The following is a 17,900-nucleotide window of genomic DNA, read 5'->3' as shown; positions in this document are numbered from 1 at the left end:
TGCAGTGGGCTGTGTACTCAGTGTAGAGTCTGCTGGAGACTCTGTCTCCCTCCCCCTCTGCCCCTTCCCAACCTCAAATCAATCAATCAATCAATCAAATCTTTAATTGAAGTATAATTGACATACAATATCCTGTTAGTTTCAGGTGTACATCTGAGTGATTTGATATTTTTATACAGGATGACATGATCCCCACAATCCCATATACATCTAGTTACCATCTGTCATATCCAAAATTATTACAATATTATTAACTGTATTTCCTATGCTGTACGTTACATCACCATGACTTATTTATTTTTTAACTGGAAGTTTGTACCTCCTAATCCCCTTCACCTATTTTGTCCCATTCCCCAATATCTGGCCTCCCTCTTGTAACCAATAGTTTGTTTCTTGTATCTAGGAGTCTGTTTTGTTTTGTTTGTTAATTTATTTTGTTTTTTACATTTCACATATAAGTGATATCATATGGCATTTGTCTCTCTGTCTGACTTATTTCATCCAGCATAATATCCTCTAAGTCCATCCTTGTTGCCACAAATTGCAAGACTTCATTTTTTAATGGCTGAATAATATTTTGTTATACATATATATGTACACAACATATACATATATGTGTATACACACACATATAATACACACACACACATACCACATCTTTATCCACTTATCTATCAATGGACACTTTGGTTGCTTCCATATCTGGGCTATTGTAAATAATGCTGCAATGGACAGAGGGGTGCATATATCCTTTTGAATTGTTTTGTTTTCTTTGGATAAATACCCAGAAGTGGAATTGCTAGATCATATGATAATTGTCTTTTTAATTTTTTGAGGAGCTTCTTGAGAGGGTTTCTTGATCAATTAGATTCCCCCAAACTTTATTTCAATTACTACGTTTCTGGATGTTTGCTTGTTAGAACACCAGAGTGAAACTTGTTTTGGATTAGTGAGATATATATATATATATATATACTTTTTTTTTTTTTAAAGAAAAAGGAATTTCAGGAATTGAAATTCTTTTCTTCCCCTATTTTTAAAAAGGTGCATCTGTCTCTTGAAAAATGAAAACTGTTTCCTATAAAGTAAGTGAACTTTTAAGTAATGGAAGTTTGTTTTTGGAACTGGCTTTGCAGGCTCAAGGAAAGGTTCATATAGGGTTCTGGCTCATTAGCCTCAGGGTGCCTGAGCATTTGACCTTGGTCTTATCTTTCCTGCAATACAACTCAGGGGATAGGAGTTTCCCTATGCCAGATCCAAAATAAACGAGAATCCCATAACATGCCCAAACCAAGTATGTGCACTTCATGGTTGAGAGAATGGACATGAATCCTGAAGCCCTGAGGGGACTGCAGGAGTGGGTATAAAAGCTAAAGGAACCCCAGAGCTGATGGCTTCCTTGAATTGAAAGGAGCTGTGTCCATTCAACATCATTTGTTGTCATGCACTGGGACATTGGGGGCTGTGGCTGGGAATTATGAGCCCTCTATTGTATGAAATGTTTCTTGTATTTGTTTACTTGTTATTCGTATACTGTGTTCTAACTTGTTTTGACTCTTTCTTAAAACAAAGTAAATTTGGACATGGATGAAGTCCTTTGTGTCTCATGGGTTTGATTATTAGTCTGAACCCAAGTCCAACAGAGTGAGTGTTGCAAAGGCAAATTTTGGTATGGAGAAGTTACTCTCTGTATTCTGCTTAGATCTTTCTATTCCCAATCTCTAAATCCCAAGGTATCTACAAAGATGAAAACCTACTTAATTAATGAGTAGGCAAATTCTCATTATGATTTAACATATATGTCTCTCCCAGCATTAGCTCAGCATCTCAAACACCAAATTATCAATGATTCCAGTGATTTTCCAAGATGGTAGAAGTTAAGAAACAAAGAGGCTACACAGCAACCCCTCCCCCCACAACAGGCAATAAAAATTCTACGATAAAACAGCACTCAAATACTAGTCCCTGATTCAGTTTCTCCAGATCTCACACTACAATGTCCATGAAACATTGACAAAGAACAAAAATCTCACATTACCTGATGTTAAAAACTAAAACTGACAGATAATCTATTGCTAAAACCTGTGAACAATTTACCCATTACCACAAGCCAAATAAAAGTAGATTGAGCAAGACAATTTGTGACCTAACCAATTTTTGCCTTCTGAAATAGAATAGGTCAGTTAAGCTGAAAGGAGGTAAAAAGCCCTGTATTTATCCATTGACCCTGGAAAAATTGACCCCCGGGGGGCAAGGATGGCATAGGAAATACATACATTTTGAGACATTCTGTTTTCCTTTATTCTCGCTATTCATAAACATCTCATAGGAAATGAGATTGTGGTATGTCATTGCATCTGGGAACATTTGGTCCCCACAAATAAAGCATTGTTGTTGAGTATAGTACTTAAGAGCCAGACAGACTTGCCCCTTACCAGTTGGGTGCCTCTGGGTATGTTATTTAATGTCTCCTTTCTCAATTTCCTCATCTGGGATTGCTGTAAATGTTAAATGGGATAATAAATAGAAAGCTCAATCCACAGGGCCTGGTACGATGCTGTTTTCAATAAAAGGTAGCTATTTTTATTTTGACAAAGAAGAGCAGAAAATAAGAAAGTTCTAACAGTTCTAGTGGTGTGTGTGTTGTAGATTTATCTGTATGTCATTCAGTGTATCAGAGAATCTAGCCATGGGATGAGAGTGGGTTCACCTTCCATCTTACACAGGGTAGGATCTGTCAGATATGGGCCATGGCCTGGGCTCTGCCATCAGCCAGAGCTACCTAGGCAATAAGGGATCACGCTGACGGCTAAGATAGGATTTTGCAAGCCACACACTCTGTCTTTTGGTAGAAACAAAAACTAATATGGGCTATGGGTCTATGAAAAAAATACTGCAAGAACAACATGGTTTGGAATCCTAAGTAGCATGCAAGAAGATGTGGCCTCCGTGGAAGAGCGGAAAGCTAATAATTAGTCAGTCCCTCAGTCGCTAAAGATATCAGTACGGCATTCATGCTCTTTGTCTCTGTGTTACTCTCTGCCATCATTCTCAGTCCCAGTCCTGGGTTGAATTGTGTCCTCCTCCCATTTTTTTTCCCCAAAGATTTTATTTATTTATTTGACAGAGAGAGGTACAGCGAGAGCAGGAACAAAAGCAGGGAGAGTGGGAGAGGAAGAAGCAGGTCTCCCGTCAAGCTGAGAGCCTGATATGGGGCTTCATCCCAGGACCCTGGGATCACGACCTGAGCCAAAGGAAGACGCTCAACGACTGAGCCATCCAGAAGCCCTCCTCCCCAAATTCTTAGGTTGAAGTCCAAACCCCTGGAATCTCAGAATACCACTGTTTTTTTTTTTTTTTTTAAGATTTTATTTATTTATTTGACAGATAGAGATCACAGGTAGGCAGATAGAGAGAGGAGGAAGCAGGCTCCCTGCTGAGCAGATTCCCAACGTGGGGCTGGATCCCAGGACCATGGGACCATGACCTGAGCTGAAGGCAGAGGCTTTAACCCACTGAGTCACCTAGGCACCCCAATACCACTGTTTTTTAAGTAGTATTTCAGGTAAAATGAAATCATTGAGCTGCGCCCTAGTCCAATATGACTGGTATCCTTCCAAGAAGAGAAGAGGACGTAGAGCCTAGAAGAAAGACCATAGGAAAGCTCCGGAGGAAGCCAGCCACGTATATGTTGAGGAAAGAGGCCTCAGAAGAAATCAACCCTGACGACACCGTGATCTCAGATTGGTAGCCTCCAGATCTACAAAGAAGTGAATTTCTGTTGTTTAAGCTACCCCATCTGTAGTGTTTTGTTGCGGCAGCAGCCCTAGAAAACTTGGACGCCAACTGAGAGCCCGCATTCTCAGTTGAATTCCTCCTCTCCAGGGACCTTCACTTTCATTGCTCTTCAACGCTCCCTCTCACTCCTCTGGGGGCACCCGATGTTGTCACAGTGCAGAACTGCTCAGACGGAGGTGGAGTCAAATCTGTACTGTTTACTCCTCTCGGGCCGGGCCGGCAACCTGCACGGGAGTCTGCTGCCACCCCTGCTGCTTTTTAATCTCATTTATCCCGAAATCAACCCCACGTCCTCCCTTCCAGCTCCTTTGTCTTCTTCCCCGGGGCTTAATCCAGTTCTGATCCATCAGTTCGTCCCGTCTTGTCCGTGTCCTCAAACTTCTGTGTTTCTTTCCAGGGCTTCGGTCTGCACCCCCCGCCCCCCCCACCCCCCCACCTCCAGGGCTGTCTTCCCTGGGCCGGAGCAGCGTTTCTGAGCGCGGCGGAAGGAAACCGCACAACCACATCACGTCTGCGGAGCCCCAGCAGAGTCATCTAGGCCCTCAGCATTGCCCATCACCTCTCCCTTCTCCACAACCAGTGACTCCAACTTCCTCTATTCTCTTTTTCAAAACCCAGACCTGACTTCTCCCCCCTCATTGTGGGCAAATGACTCTACTTCCTATTTTGTGGGGAAAATTGAGGTCACCAGAGAGAAATTTCCCTACAGTCCGGCAACAACCTTGCAAACTTCTCTGCATTCTTGCTGCTGTTCCCAAATCCGCCGTATTGCAGATGCTGATGGACTCATCGGCCTTCTTCAAGCTAATCCTTTAACAGCCGCTTGGAGATCGCGTTCTCCGAAGTCTTGCTCTTTTCACTTCTTTATTTCTTTTTTTGTGTAACCTTTCTGGCTCCCCTCACTCCGCTGAGGTGTTCTTTCTGCTGGTCACTAAGCAGTCTCAAGATATCTCCATAGCCCCAGGCACGGCTGGGGGTGTGCCTCATGCCTCAGGGGGCTTGTTGGGGGGTGGGGAGGGTTAGGCCGAGTACCACGGAGAGGGAAAATATCCGGGCACAAATTTCCAGTGACCCAACTACTTCTATTGATCTGACGTTTCACTCATGAGTGAAAGAAATGAAAAGATTTTTCTCCGGGGTTGGGAGGCTCAGAAAATACACTGCACGTAAGAATAATAATAACAAATAATGGTGACGATATCTTTTTAGCAAACAGCATTTACTTTGTATAGGACGTTGTTTTAAGTGCCTCTTATTTTAACTCATCTAATACTCAATAAACTTTGGAAGAAGGTACTATTTTTATGTCTATTGGAAAGCTCAGAAAATTAACCATATCTAACACCACGACCACCAAAACCAATTATTTGCATGGCACTTACTATTATGAGTTCTTTACACTGAAAACTTATTTATTCCTTTTTTTCCCCCTAGGCTTTTATTTTATTTATTTGAGAGAGAGCACGGTACAGAGAGATGCGAGAGTGCCCAAGCTTGAGCAGGAGGGAGGGGCAGAGAGAGGGGGAGAAGCAGAGCCCTGCGCTGAGCAGGGAGCCTCACAATTTGGGACTGGATCTCAGGATCTTGGGATTATGATCTGAGCCAAAGGCAGACGATTAACCGACTGAGCCACCCAGGTGCCCCTCACTTATTCTTTATACTAAATCTGTGAGATCTGTGCTGTGACCACCTTTGCCTTGCAAGTGTGGCGTCCACGGCCATGCGGTTGCTACGTGGAGGTAGGATTTGATCCCAAGCACTTTCAACACTCTCTACATGCTCCTCTACACGTACTTTTGTGAACATTATTTTAAGTGATCAAAAGCAAATAAAAATTAAGATCTGAGGAGAGAGGAAGTCATGAAATAAAAGGATTATGACTAACTTCTGTGAGTGAAGGTTCTGGAGGTAGGTTTCCTTATTCTAAGTACCAGCTCCCCCTTACCAGCTTTGTGATGGGAAGCTGATTACTTAACCATTGCGTGTCTCAATTTTCTCATTAATAAGAGGGAGAATAGTGAGATTATTTACCTCATTGTTTGTTGTCAGGATTAAATATGATCATGTATGTAAAACGCTTATAGCAATGTTTGGGAGTGTATGTGCTAAATTGTAGTAGTACTATTTTATTTTTCTTATGTATCCTCAAGCATGAATAATTAATGAGGAACAGGTAAAGTGAAAAGGAGGTCTGACAGAGAGCTCCCAAAGAATTTACAGAAGTGGCTTAAACCATTTTGGACTGCGAAGGATCTTCAGCAACACATCTCTTAGCCCAGGCAAAAGGAGCCTCTGACCAGGTCCCACACTTAGAGGTCCCTTGTCTTACACATAAAATAAAGTCATCAAAGAACACATGGCTCCTTCTATCACTTGGTGGTTCATTCTTATGACTGACACCATTCAATTTCAGAAACGTGTTTCTCTAAAATCTGCTTGATGTCCTCAAAACACGTCAACTGTTCAAATGTCATGAAGGGGTGTGGATTGACTCACTATTCATATTGGAGATCCTGCACCAGTTAGAGCCCAGGAAGTAACTTAGGGAATGAAAACTCTCAGATAAGAGAAAAACATAACTGGATTGACTGGTCAAATTCTTCCTTTTAATTAGCATGAACGAAATAGTTTCTCAGACGATGAAATATCCCAATGGTACCAAGTGTCTATATCCTTGCTTCACTTCTTGTTGCAGAGTATAGTTCTGCAAGTACTCCTGAATTAGCATGATATTTGAAAGAGCTGCACGAGGGCTGCAGAAAATCTGCAATATTAAATAATTTATGTTACTCAGATTTGCATGTATGTAAGTATTAACTTAAAGTGCATGAAGCATGGGGCACCTGGGTGGCTCAGTGGGTTAAAACCTCTGCCTGCAGCTCAGGTCATGATCCCAGGGTCCTGGGTCAAGTGCTGCATTGGGCTCTCTGCTCGGCAGGGAGCCTGCTTTCTTCCCTCTCTTTCTGCCTGCCTCTCTGCCTACTTGTGATGTCTGTCTGTCAAATAAATAAATAAAATCTTTAAAAAAATGCATGAAGCATGTAAAGAATACTGATTCTTTACATTACTGAATGGATCTACTTACTGATTTGAGAGAAGAGAAAATTTGTGATGTACATGATAGCTACGCATACAGTGAAAATAAAAACATTTTGTAATATTTTTATAATAATAGTTTACCTTATATGACTCTATCACAATGTTCGAGCAAAGGTGTATATCTTGTTCATTTCTAAATCTATTGCATTAGTAATTCAAAAATTTCTGTTGTGATTATCTCAGCAGAGTAAAGGTTTTTCAAACTGGAACCAAGAGGAATCTCCTTAAAAACAACAGTGACTCGGGACAGATGATCTAATTTGACATTACTGTCAATAAAGCATAAATAATGTGAAAATCTTGATTAAAATAACAATATTTAGTGATTATATTGAAATTAAAGCAAGAAAAAATTTTAAAACACATATATGATAATTTGTGAATTGTATGTTTTTATTTTATTTCTCACTCAAACATCACTGACGTATCAACAGCATTCATGATAAAAACTAAATTCTGGGGTGCTTGGGTGATGCAGTCATTAAGCATCAGACTCTTGGTTTTGGTCAGTTGGTGATCTCAGGGTCATGAGATCAAGCCCTGTGTCGGGTTTGCATTCAACAAAGAGTCTGCTTAAGTTTCTCTCTCCCTCCACCCCATGTACCCTCTCTTTCTTTCTAAAATAAATAAATAAATCTTAAAAAAATTAAATTCAGTTGTTTTTGATATTATGCCAGATCTAAGTTATAAAAAGTCATAGTTTACCATATACTTTAAACATTTTTGGTCATTATGGAGGTGTATTTGTTAAGTAGGAGAATAGACTATTTTAGCTAACTGCTTATTAGCTTGCTTTCTACTTCTAAAATAATTTGATGTATAGTATGTGGGCTCCCATTTGTACTGTTGCCATGGGTCCTACAGTTGTTGGGGGGGGGGGTAAGTCTGGGGTCATGGTTTGAAATTATGAGTTCCAGGAATTCAATGTGCATTTTCATAAGAATGAAAGCTCATTGTATATCAAAACAAAACATCTTTACTTATTCAATACATTTGCTTATTCATTTAACAAACATTAAACTCCATGGCAAAGATAAAGGTAATCATTAATATGTGGGAAAACTGACACCTGGCAGTGCAGTGAAAGGGATGTGCACAGGTACCACTTCTTCCAGGAAGCTTTCCCTGACCAGAGGCTGAGATTTTGTCTGGGCTTTTTCTTTGCATTGTCCCTATTTCCCCAAGCAGAATAGGACAGTGAGAGACTTCCTTGGAGTTGGTCAGAAAATCTAGTTTTGAATCTTGACCCTGTCACTTGTTGCCTATAGAATCTTGGACAAGTTAATCCCTTAGACTCTCTGAGCTTCAATTCCCATGTCAATAATGTGGAAGGAAGAGACCTTGTCCTGGGAAATGCGGTAGTGTCGCATGGATATATACACACAAAGGGAAGACATGTGCTAGCTAAAGAGAGTCTGAGAAAGGTCATATAGAAGAAAATACTCTTCAGGTCATTAAAGTGCTCTACAAATGTGGGATGGTGATCTTCTTAGAGTTGAGTTCTGTTTTTTCCAAGCCTTCCTTTGTTTATTAACGACTTACTCCAGGACCGTGTGACATCTTCTCCTCCCCTGGGTCAATGCAGCAAACTAAAGAATTTAGAATATGCCATGACGTTACACCAGCTTTTCCCATGAATAGGTAATTTTTGACATAGCACTTTAATAAGATATATTGTTGGGTTAATTGTCCAGATACCCACTGTTTTCTTCTTTCATGGAGAATTCCCTATCAAACTATGGGAGGGAAGGCAAAAGAGAGAAAAAAAGGAACACTGAGTTTCATTTCCTCGGTTTCCTAATGGGATAATTCTAACACCTTCCAGGGGTGTAGTCAAAATTTGCATTTAGAAAAGGGCCTTCATGAGCAAGTAAAAAATGTTTTATCAAAGAAAACAGAAGAAAAAAAATCAAATTTGCCATTTGATAACTCAACCTGATCACTACCTTGCAAACCCAATGACGGCTACTGCTCTGAATCACTTAGGCGGCTGTTATCTCCCATTGTTTATCAGTAAGGAGAGGCTGGAGTGTATTGTGAGAACAAATAACCCCAGTGAGTGGTTTAAATTAACAAAGGTTTATTTCTCGCTCATCTCGTTTATTTCCTTCTCCAGTACCCAGGTGACAGAGCTTCTGTTATTTGGAAAGGTTGCTGACCTCCATGGCCAAGGGAAAAAGAGTTCTCTGCAGGGTCTCACATTGGCCTAGAGTAAGTAAGTGAACGCTCTGGCCTGGAGGGTCACATAGCAGCTCTTCTCCTATCACAACGGCTAACGATGGTTACGTAGCCCCACCCACTCCAGGAGCTGGCAAATACAATTCCATCTGGGACCGGAAAGGGGTGAATCCGAAATATTTGGGGGAGCAGTGCCGATGACTAGTGTGACACAGTGACTTCCATGAGGTACTGATGTGAACCTTTAAAGGCAATCAGGCACTGATCCAGAAGGCTAGGTGTCTGACTGGGTGTGATGGCTGCTCTCAGGCTATCTGCCTTCGTTCATCCTCCTCAACCTCCCTTGCTAAAGCCTCCCATTCCTTCATCAGGACTTACTACTGCTTGAGCCAGCTCCAAATAATTTCGTACTCTCTTTTAAAATGCAAATAAACAGTAAGTATACTGTAATTTTAGTGTGTTCATCTGGTGGTTTTAGAGAGCTGGTTGCTTCGGGGTTCTTGAGGGTGGAAACATTGTTTTTTGAAAGACTAACACTTCTCTCCATGATGGGAAAAGGACGTGGGAAGGTAAGTCATCTATTTCACTGTAAGTGCCCGTGTGGATCCTGACCACTGTGCCGGGATTTATAAGGCTTTGGAACTGCAAGCCCAGGACAGTCATGGGACTCATGGTTGCCCTTTGAGCAAATAGGTCTCAGGAATCCCAGTTTGGGGATGTTTCCAGCCCCAAATGACCAGGTGCATGCTGAACGACGATGCTTAATACAAATAGAATCCGACTTTTCTCTTCTGATGGAAGTCCAGGAACTAAAATATCTTTTCTCTTAAACATTTAAAAATGCTTCTCATTATCTTTAAAAACATCTTAGAAAAATATATTCTAGGTTGCTTTCTAATTATGCAACAAAATCATTCCTAGTTCTGGTATGTTGGTTAAAAGTCAAAACAGCTTGTATTTGAATACAGCTATACACATACAACATTCAAAAGCTGTTTTCGACATGATAATTAAGACATTAAATTGTGATTTATATTGTTAAATACTGATTTGGATTAACTAAGTAACAGTCTGGAAATTTACAAGTACTTTAGGATATTGTGCTATATGAAAGTATGCCCATAGTGTATCACACTTTCTTTTTTTTCTCCCAAATTTAATGGATTATTTTAATTTGCCTCTTAAAATATTTTGAATAGGTAAGATGTATATGTAATACAAATAGCTAAAGTTACAAAAGTATTTTTTAGTGAAAAGTAAGTGTTCCTCCCACCCCTGCCTTCTAATCCTTGAGTTCTCCCCTCCCTGAGGGATAACCACTATTGTCAGTTTATTGTCTTTCCTTCCAGATATTCTGTATTGCTATAGATTTTCAGTTGGCACGTGTGGAGGGTTCTTAATTTCCTTTTACACTTTTTTACTTAACACAATATCTTAGAGATTGTTTCATACAATATATACTAGCTGCCTTATTCACTTAACAGCTACATAGTATTCTATTGTATTGATGTATCATAATTTATTTACCTGGTTCTCTATAAATGCTTTTTTATGTTGTTTCAAATCTGCTATATGGACAATCCTCCTGGAAAGACATTCTTCTACTTAAGTTTTTCTATGTAGGTGTGACTTTACTGTAGGACATAATTCTAGAAATGGAATTGCTAGATCAAAGGCAGATTTTCTTCATAGAAATGTCATTAACATAAATTAAGTTTTAAACCATGTGACAACATCAATCTGAAAAAGTTTGTTTTTTTTTTTTTTTAAACCAACCTTAGGCTAACAGTCAAATAAGACATGGTTCCAGATCTCAAGGGGCTTAACTACTATAGATAAAGTGGCAGCTATTTAGAAATTTTGTATCTTGAAAACCATTCTCAAATGATCCCTATGAAATTTGCTTACCAATCGTAAAATTGAATCTAAGAAATATTTAAATGTTCCTATGTACATGTCTGGACTATTAACTGTGGAAAATTCTTATAATGTTTTTCCTTTAAAAGTAAATGCATTTTTAAATAAATGCTCTTGTAAAAATTCCACCAGGAAGAATAATATCAAAGCTGTTAAAATTTTCGTAAACAGTTGATAAAGTCAAACCATGATACATTTCTTTAAGGGTCTCACTGAGAACTTTTAACTAGAAAATTCCCTATTTTCTAGTCAAGGTACCTGGACTTTTTAGAAAACCTTGCTTAGTGCTGATTAAAGAAACCATAAGTAACTTGCCATGAAAATAGTCAAAATCCATTTCCTAGAGAAGAAGGGTGTGGTTTCCATAGCAGCACAGGAAGGGTTAAACTATCACTCTTTCCTGATTATTGCATATCACTTGTATAAGATTGCTAAATGTCAAAAAGTGTTTATTTTTTTGCTAACAGTATAAAACTGAACATACTGTGAGACATAAGGTAGCAGGTGTCTTGGCTCTAAACTATCAAGTCTGTGGGCATTCTGTTATAACAGGTGCTCCAAAAAATTTGAACAGATTTTAACAAGAGCTGTATGGGCTTTTTAATTAGCCTAGTTATTCAGCATGTGTAAAAAGCATTAGGTATATGCTTAAAACATCATAGGGTCTTAAAAACAAATGCTTCACATAGTCACTCTCCCTTTCTGGCTCCTCTTAGCTTTCTGCTATTACATTTGACGTATGTGTTTCTTTTATCACAGAAATCCCCCCAGTTAAAGCAGGAGGCCACCAAGAACGATCATCAATAACAGTGATGGAATAAGAGATCCAGAAAACTGTTCTGACTGTTACACAGATACTCGGTACACTTTTAATAGAACTCAAGTTTGACACATATTAGAAAGCAGCCTAACCCTCCCTGGAAGAGCCTCTTTTAAAAAATTCATACGCCTCACAAATGGACTATTTCTAGAAGGACTTTTTACTGATCTCTATAATAGAAAAAGAAGGGCTTTTACTTGGAATTCATGTTTAGGATTTTAGGAATAACCAATGACAAAAACAAACTCAATTCTACCTAGAATTTAATTCATGTTCTAGTTATTATGCTAATATAGATATTAATTTGAGGCTATCTATTTCTTTTTGCTTTTAAGTGCTAACGTTACATTTAATCTTTGGGATCCAAGTTTGTGACATTAGTTCCTTTGTCAAACAAATATTTACTGAAAATCTATTGTGCTGAGTTTGTGTGTGTGTATGTGTATGTGTGGCATAGAAGAATAAAAGAGTTCCCATCATTAAGTTACTTTATATATATTATAAAGAAGAATGTGGTTGACACCCCAATGGTGTAATTAACAAACATACTATGGGAGTTTAAAGAATGGGAAGATTTTACATTTGGTGAAACTGGGAGAAAATTTCTTTGAAGCAGGTGGTGATCATCAAATGATCTTGGTGTCACAGTTGGGTAGAATTTTGAAATCATGATAAGAGCTAACATGATAAGGTAGACTACATTCCAGGCACACGTGAAAGGTCACTGAGTCATCATTTACGATGATTGCATATTTTACTGTGATCAGTGTTTTGTTTTTTCAGACATACAGAGGTAAGGTTTAGATTTGTTTTAAATTAAGCAAATGAAAAGGTACCGATTATTTATTGCTTATGGTGTGCCAGGCCCAGTGCCAGAGGCTTTACCCACTTTGCCTTAGTCGATGTTAGTAGCCTTGGCTGACAAACCCATGAGAGGTATCATTACACCTGTTTTACACATGAGTCTAAGTTAAATAACTTATTCAAGGCCATGTGATAAGCAAGTGTTTGCCAGGATTTGACTCAAACCCATCTAGTGCCTACGTGTTTGCATTTTCTCCTCAGCATGCACCACTCCATCAGTTTTAAACTAGAAGGAAACTTGTAGATCGTTCTTGGGGATATAATTCACTTATTCCCAGTGGAGGTAAAAATTGGCTTTTGGGGGGTTGTATTAGTCAAGATTCTCTAGAACCAAGAGGATGGGTGGATGGAAGGATGGATGGATGGACGGATGGACGGATGGATAGATGTATAAACTGGTATCATAAAAAGAGATTTATTACAAGAATTAGCTCATACAGTTATGAAGGTCAAGAAGTGCTACAACCTACTGTCTATAAGCTGAAGAAACAGGAAAGTTATTGATGTAATTAATCTGATTTTGAAGTTCTGAGAACCAGGAGGATTGATGTATGAGGCAGGAAGGATTATGTGGCCCTTAAACAGGTTTACTTATACTCTTCCCACACATCAGCACAGTTTATTAACTTTGTCGAAGATAAAGAAGGGATTTTTTCCCCTAACCTGTTGACATAATGATTCTATTACTCATAATTTTTGTGTATGTGATACTTTCACTTATACCACGCCCACCCATATGGATACAATGAAATTCTTCTCACAATCTGCCTTTTCCATTACCCAATGCTATTACTTTTCTAATCTATTCTCTAGAATTTCTTTATATTCATAAAATAAAAATAAAAAAACATTTTTTCTGTAACTGTAAAGGCATATTAAGCACTTCTGGACCTTTTCTTCCACTAATAATTTATCTCAGAGATTGTTTTATATTACTATGTAGAGATATTCCTACTTTTTTCTTAGTAGCTGCATAATATTCTATTCCATTATATAGATGTATTTGGCTTATTTAGCTGCATTTTTTTAGTTTATATATATACACATATATACATTATATATATATACACATGTATATACACAGATGCTTCTTTTTTTTACTTTTTATTTTTCAAAAAATATTTATTTATTTATTTGAGAAAGATGAGAGTGCAGGGGAAGGAGCAGAGGGAAAGGGACAAGTAGAATCCATGCTGAACATAGAGCCCATCAAGGAGTTTGATCTCACGATCCTGAGATCATAACCTGAGCAGAAACCAAGAGTCCAGCACTTATCTTCTGGGACAATTTTTATTTTAAAGATTTTATTTTTAAGTAATCTCTAGACCCAACATGCAGCTCAAACTCACAACTCCAAGATTAAGAGTTGAACGTTCCACCAACTGAGCCAGTCAGGCACCCCATATAGTCATACCTTCTTTATCCATTCACCACCAATAGGTCTTAGATGGTTTCCTTATCTTGGCTATTGTAACACTGCAGTGAACATAGGGGTGCAGATATATTCTCAAACTAGTATTTTTGTTTTCTTCAAATAAATACCCAGAAGTGGAATTGCTAGATCATATGATAAGTTGTATTTTTAATTTTTTGAAGAGTTTCCATACAGTATTCCATGCTGGCTGTACTAAACTCAACATCCAAAAAACAGACAATCAAGTAAAAAAATGGGCAAAAGATATGAACAGACACTTCTCTAAAGAAGACATAAAAATGGCTAATAGACACATGAAAAAATGGTCATCGTCATTAGCCATCAAGGAAATTCTAATCAAAACCACATTGAGATATCCCCTTACACTAGTTAGAATGGCAAAAATCGACAAGGCAGGAAACAACAAACGTTGGAGAAGTTGTGGAGAAAGGGGAACTCTCTTACACTGTTGGTGGGAATGCAAGTTGGTGCAGGCACTTTGGAAAACAGTGTAGAGGTTCCTCAAAAAATTAAAAATAGAGCTACCCTATGAGCCTCCAATTGCATTACTGGGTATTTACACCAATGATACGGTTGTAGTGAAAAGAAGAGTCATGTGCACCCCAATGTTCATGGCAGCAATGTTCACAAGAGCCAAAATGTGGAAAGAGCTGAGATGCCCTTCAACAGACAAATGGATAAAGAAGATGGGGCCCATATATACAATGGAATATCACTCAGCCATCAGAAAGGATGAATACCCAACTTTTACATCAACATGAATGGGACTGGAGGAGATTATGCTGAGTGAAATAAGTCAAACAGAGAAAGTCAATTATCATATGGTTTCACTTATTTGTGGAACATAAGGAATAGCATGGAGGACATTAAGAGAAGGGGAAAGTGAAGGGGGATAAGTGGGAGGGGGAGATGAACCATAAGACACTATGGACTCTGGGAAACAAACCGAAGGTTTTAGAACGGAGGGGAGTGGGAGATGCGTGAGCCCAGTGATGGGTTTTAAGGAGGGCACGGATTACATGGAGCACTGGGTATTATACGCAAATAATGAATCATGGAACACTACTTCAAAAACTAATGATGTACTGTATGGTAACTAACATAATACAATTTAAAAAAAGGTCCACATGTATTTGTAAACATAAATGTGTTTTGATTTAACATGATATTGTTAATCATTTTTGGTCTTAGGTTTGAATTTGAAGTGTGTGGTGGGAAATTTTAAAAATACGTTTTCCGTGGTATTGTAGAATCAATACGTACACCCGTAAACAGGCATTTTATATGTTACATATGATTAAAATGTAATAAAATGGAAAAAAATTTCCCTTACTAGAAGGAGTGCCGCAATTTATATTTACACCTGAAATGTTCTAAGATTGTCTGTTTCTTCACATTTTCGTCAAGAGTGTATTAATCAAGTTTTTAATTTTTGCCAATCTGAGAGGTGACAATGAATCTCAACATAGGTTTAATTTTCATTGCTTTAAGTTTGAGCAAAGTTGAGCTTCTTTACACCTGTTTAATGATTTTTTAAAAATGTATAAATTGTCTGATTACATTCTTTGCAGTATTGTGTTACCGATTTTTTTTCCTTATTGATTTTCTAGGAGTTCTTCATTCAATATAAAAAGTCTCTCATACAAAGATATAGATGCTTATTCCCATTTAACATCAATGATTTTTATATTGAATAATTAGACATACAATTTTGTTTAAAAATTTTGTTAGCATGATGAGTTAACTTTTTTGGAAAAGATTGCTTAACATAAGTTATCACACACTATTTACTTTCTCATATGAGGAAACAAAGAACTGCAGCTCTTAGAAAAATAATTACACCTGTGAGAGAACTCTGACGCCCTACTTAGCATTACTCTATTTTCTTTGCCTGTTCAGGGACCAGCTACTTGTGCAGGGGAGAGGTAGCTTTGTCCCTCATTTGGCAACTGCTCTGGAATGAATAAATGACAGATCTAGAAAAGTCCAACTTTCTAAGCCTGCTCTTTATAACCAGCTTCCAAATGACAAGAAACACAAGAAGATTATGTTTGGGGCTTGGCATAGTACCTAGCATTTAGGGGAATGAAAACTATTTATTTTCTCTCTCTCTCTCTCTCTCTCTCTCTCTCCCCCTCTCCCTTTTTCTTTCTGACAGAGTGAGAAAGAGAAAGGTGTGGCGGGGTGGGGGAGAGGGAGCAGAAGACTCCCCACTGAGTAGGGACCACGTTGCAGGGCTGGATCCCAGAACCCTGGGATCATACCTGAGCCAAAGGCAGACGCCTAACTGACTGAGACACCCAGGTATCCCTATTTATTCATTGTGGTTAAAGCTGGCTGTACTAGAATTGGAAAAATTTCCATTCTTGGCTGGTATTCACAGGGCTCTGGGAGAACCACAGGGGCTGGTAGAAGTTTCCCTGCCTGCCTTACCTTTAAATATCACTTTGGACTATATGAGATTGTTGTTTTCATAGGTCAAAAACAGTTGAATGTCAACAATTCATATGACTCAGTCTATATCTGAAAGCCTGTTGCGGTTAGAGAGGCTTGAGCTCTCACAGCAAAAGCTTAAAGCTTTCCACACTCCCAGCGGACTGGAGTTCTAGGGCATTTTAGAGCACTCCTGCTGGAAGCGAGGACTGCAGTATTCAGCAGTGACCACAAGAGGGGGCATTTCTCTTGGAAATGTGAAGATTTCGAATGGTTTTCCGAGAAGTCCTGGCAGAGGCGGGTTGGGGTGAGACAGCAGGGCAGCAATCAACATTGTATGTGAGAGGAGGGTGATGATTGCGCGTTAGGTCATTGTCTAGCTTAGCAGAGACCCCAGCAGTTTAATCCCTGGGAACCTGGTGTGAGTAATGTTGAGAACAGGCAAGCCAGAATGGAGGGGGCCACTGCAAAGAGCGGGTCGTCTTCAGTGGCCTAATTGCTGATCTGATAGCTGGAATCAAAACATCAAAAATGACAAGCAGAAAGGGCGGAAGGTCTATCTTTCACACAATAGAAAACACCAGCTGCTTGGAAAAAGCTCAGGGTGTCTTGAGAGATACCCTCCCTTTGCCAGTTGCATGGCACATTCCTGTCTGAACGTCTCAGTGCCTTTTGAAAAACGCAGTACCTACTGGCAGTGGGCTTCTTTGCAGCAGTGTGGAGAAGCCCTCACGTTAGGCCTGTGATGCAAAAAACATTCTCTTTTGTATTTGCACAACTGTTAGCCTCTCCAACTCAATCACCGGGGCGCGGATTACCAGGAGTCTTGTCCTTCCTTTGTCTCAGGAAGTCTGCTTGAGGCCACGCGGCACATGCGTGCAGTACAAGGGGAGTCCTCCCTTCCAGGGCCAGCTTCTCTAATCCAATTTCCAATCGTGGAGGAAACACAACAATAGCCAAGCCTCCTTCATGAGAACATGAAGTGACCCTGAAGAAGTTGCTCAACTAGAGGCATTCTTTTTTCTTTTTTTTTTAAAGATTTTATTTATTTATTTGACAGAGATCACAAGTAGGCAGAGAGTGAGGCAGAGAGAGAGAAGGAAGCAGGCTCCCCACCGAGAAGAGAGCCCGATGCGGGGCTGGGTCCCAGGACCCCGAGATCATGATCTGAGCCGAAGGCAGAGGCTCAACCCACTGAGCCACCCAGGCGCCCTTTAAAAAAAAAAATCCTTTATAATAGTTTTTAAAAAAAAAATAGATTAAAAAAAAATCCTTTATAATCCTTTTTTAAAAAGGATTTTATTTATTTGAGAGAGCAAGAGAAAGCACGGGGAGCGGCAGGCAGAGGGAGAAGTG

The sequence above is a fragment of the Mustela nigripes genome, chromosome 3 (assembly GCF_022355385.1).
Source record: "Mustela nigripes isolate SB6536 chromosome 3, MUSNIG.SB6536, whole genome shotgun sequence".
NCBI classification, from domain to species: Eukaryota; Metazoa; Chordata; class Mammalia; order Carnivora; family Mustelidae; genus Mustela; species Mustela nigripes.
Note: the sequence above shows the minus strand (reverse complement) of the source record.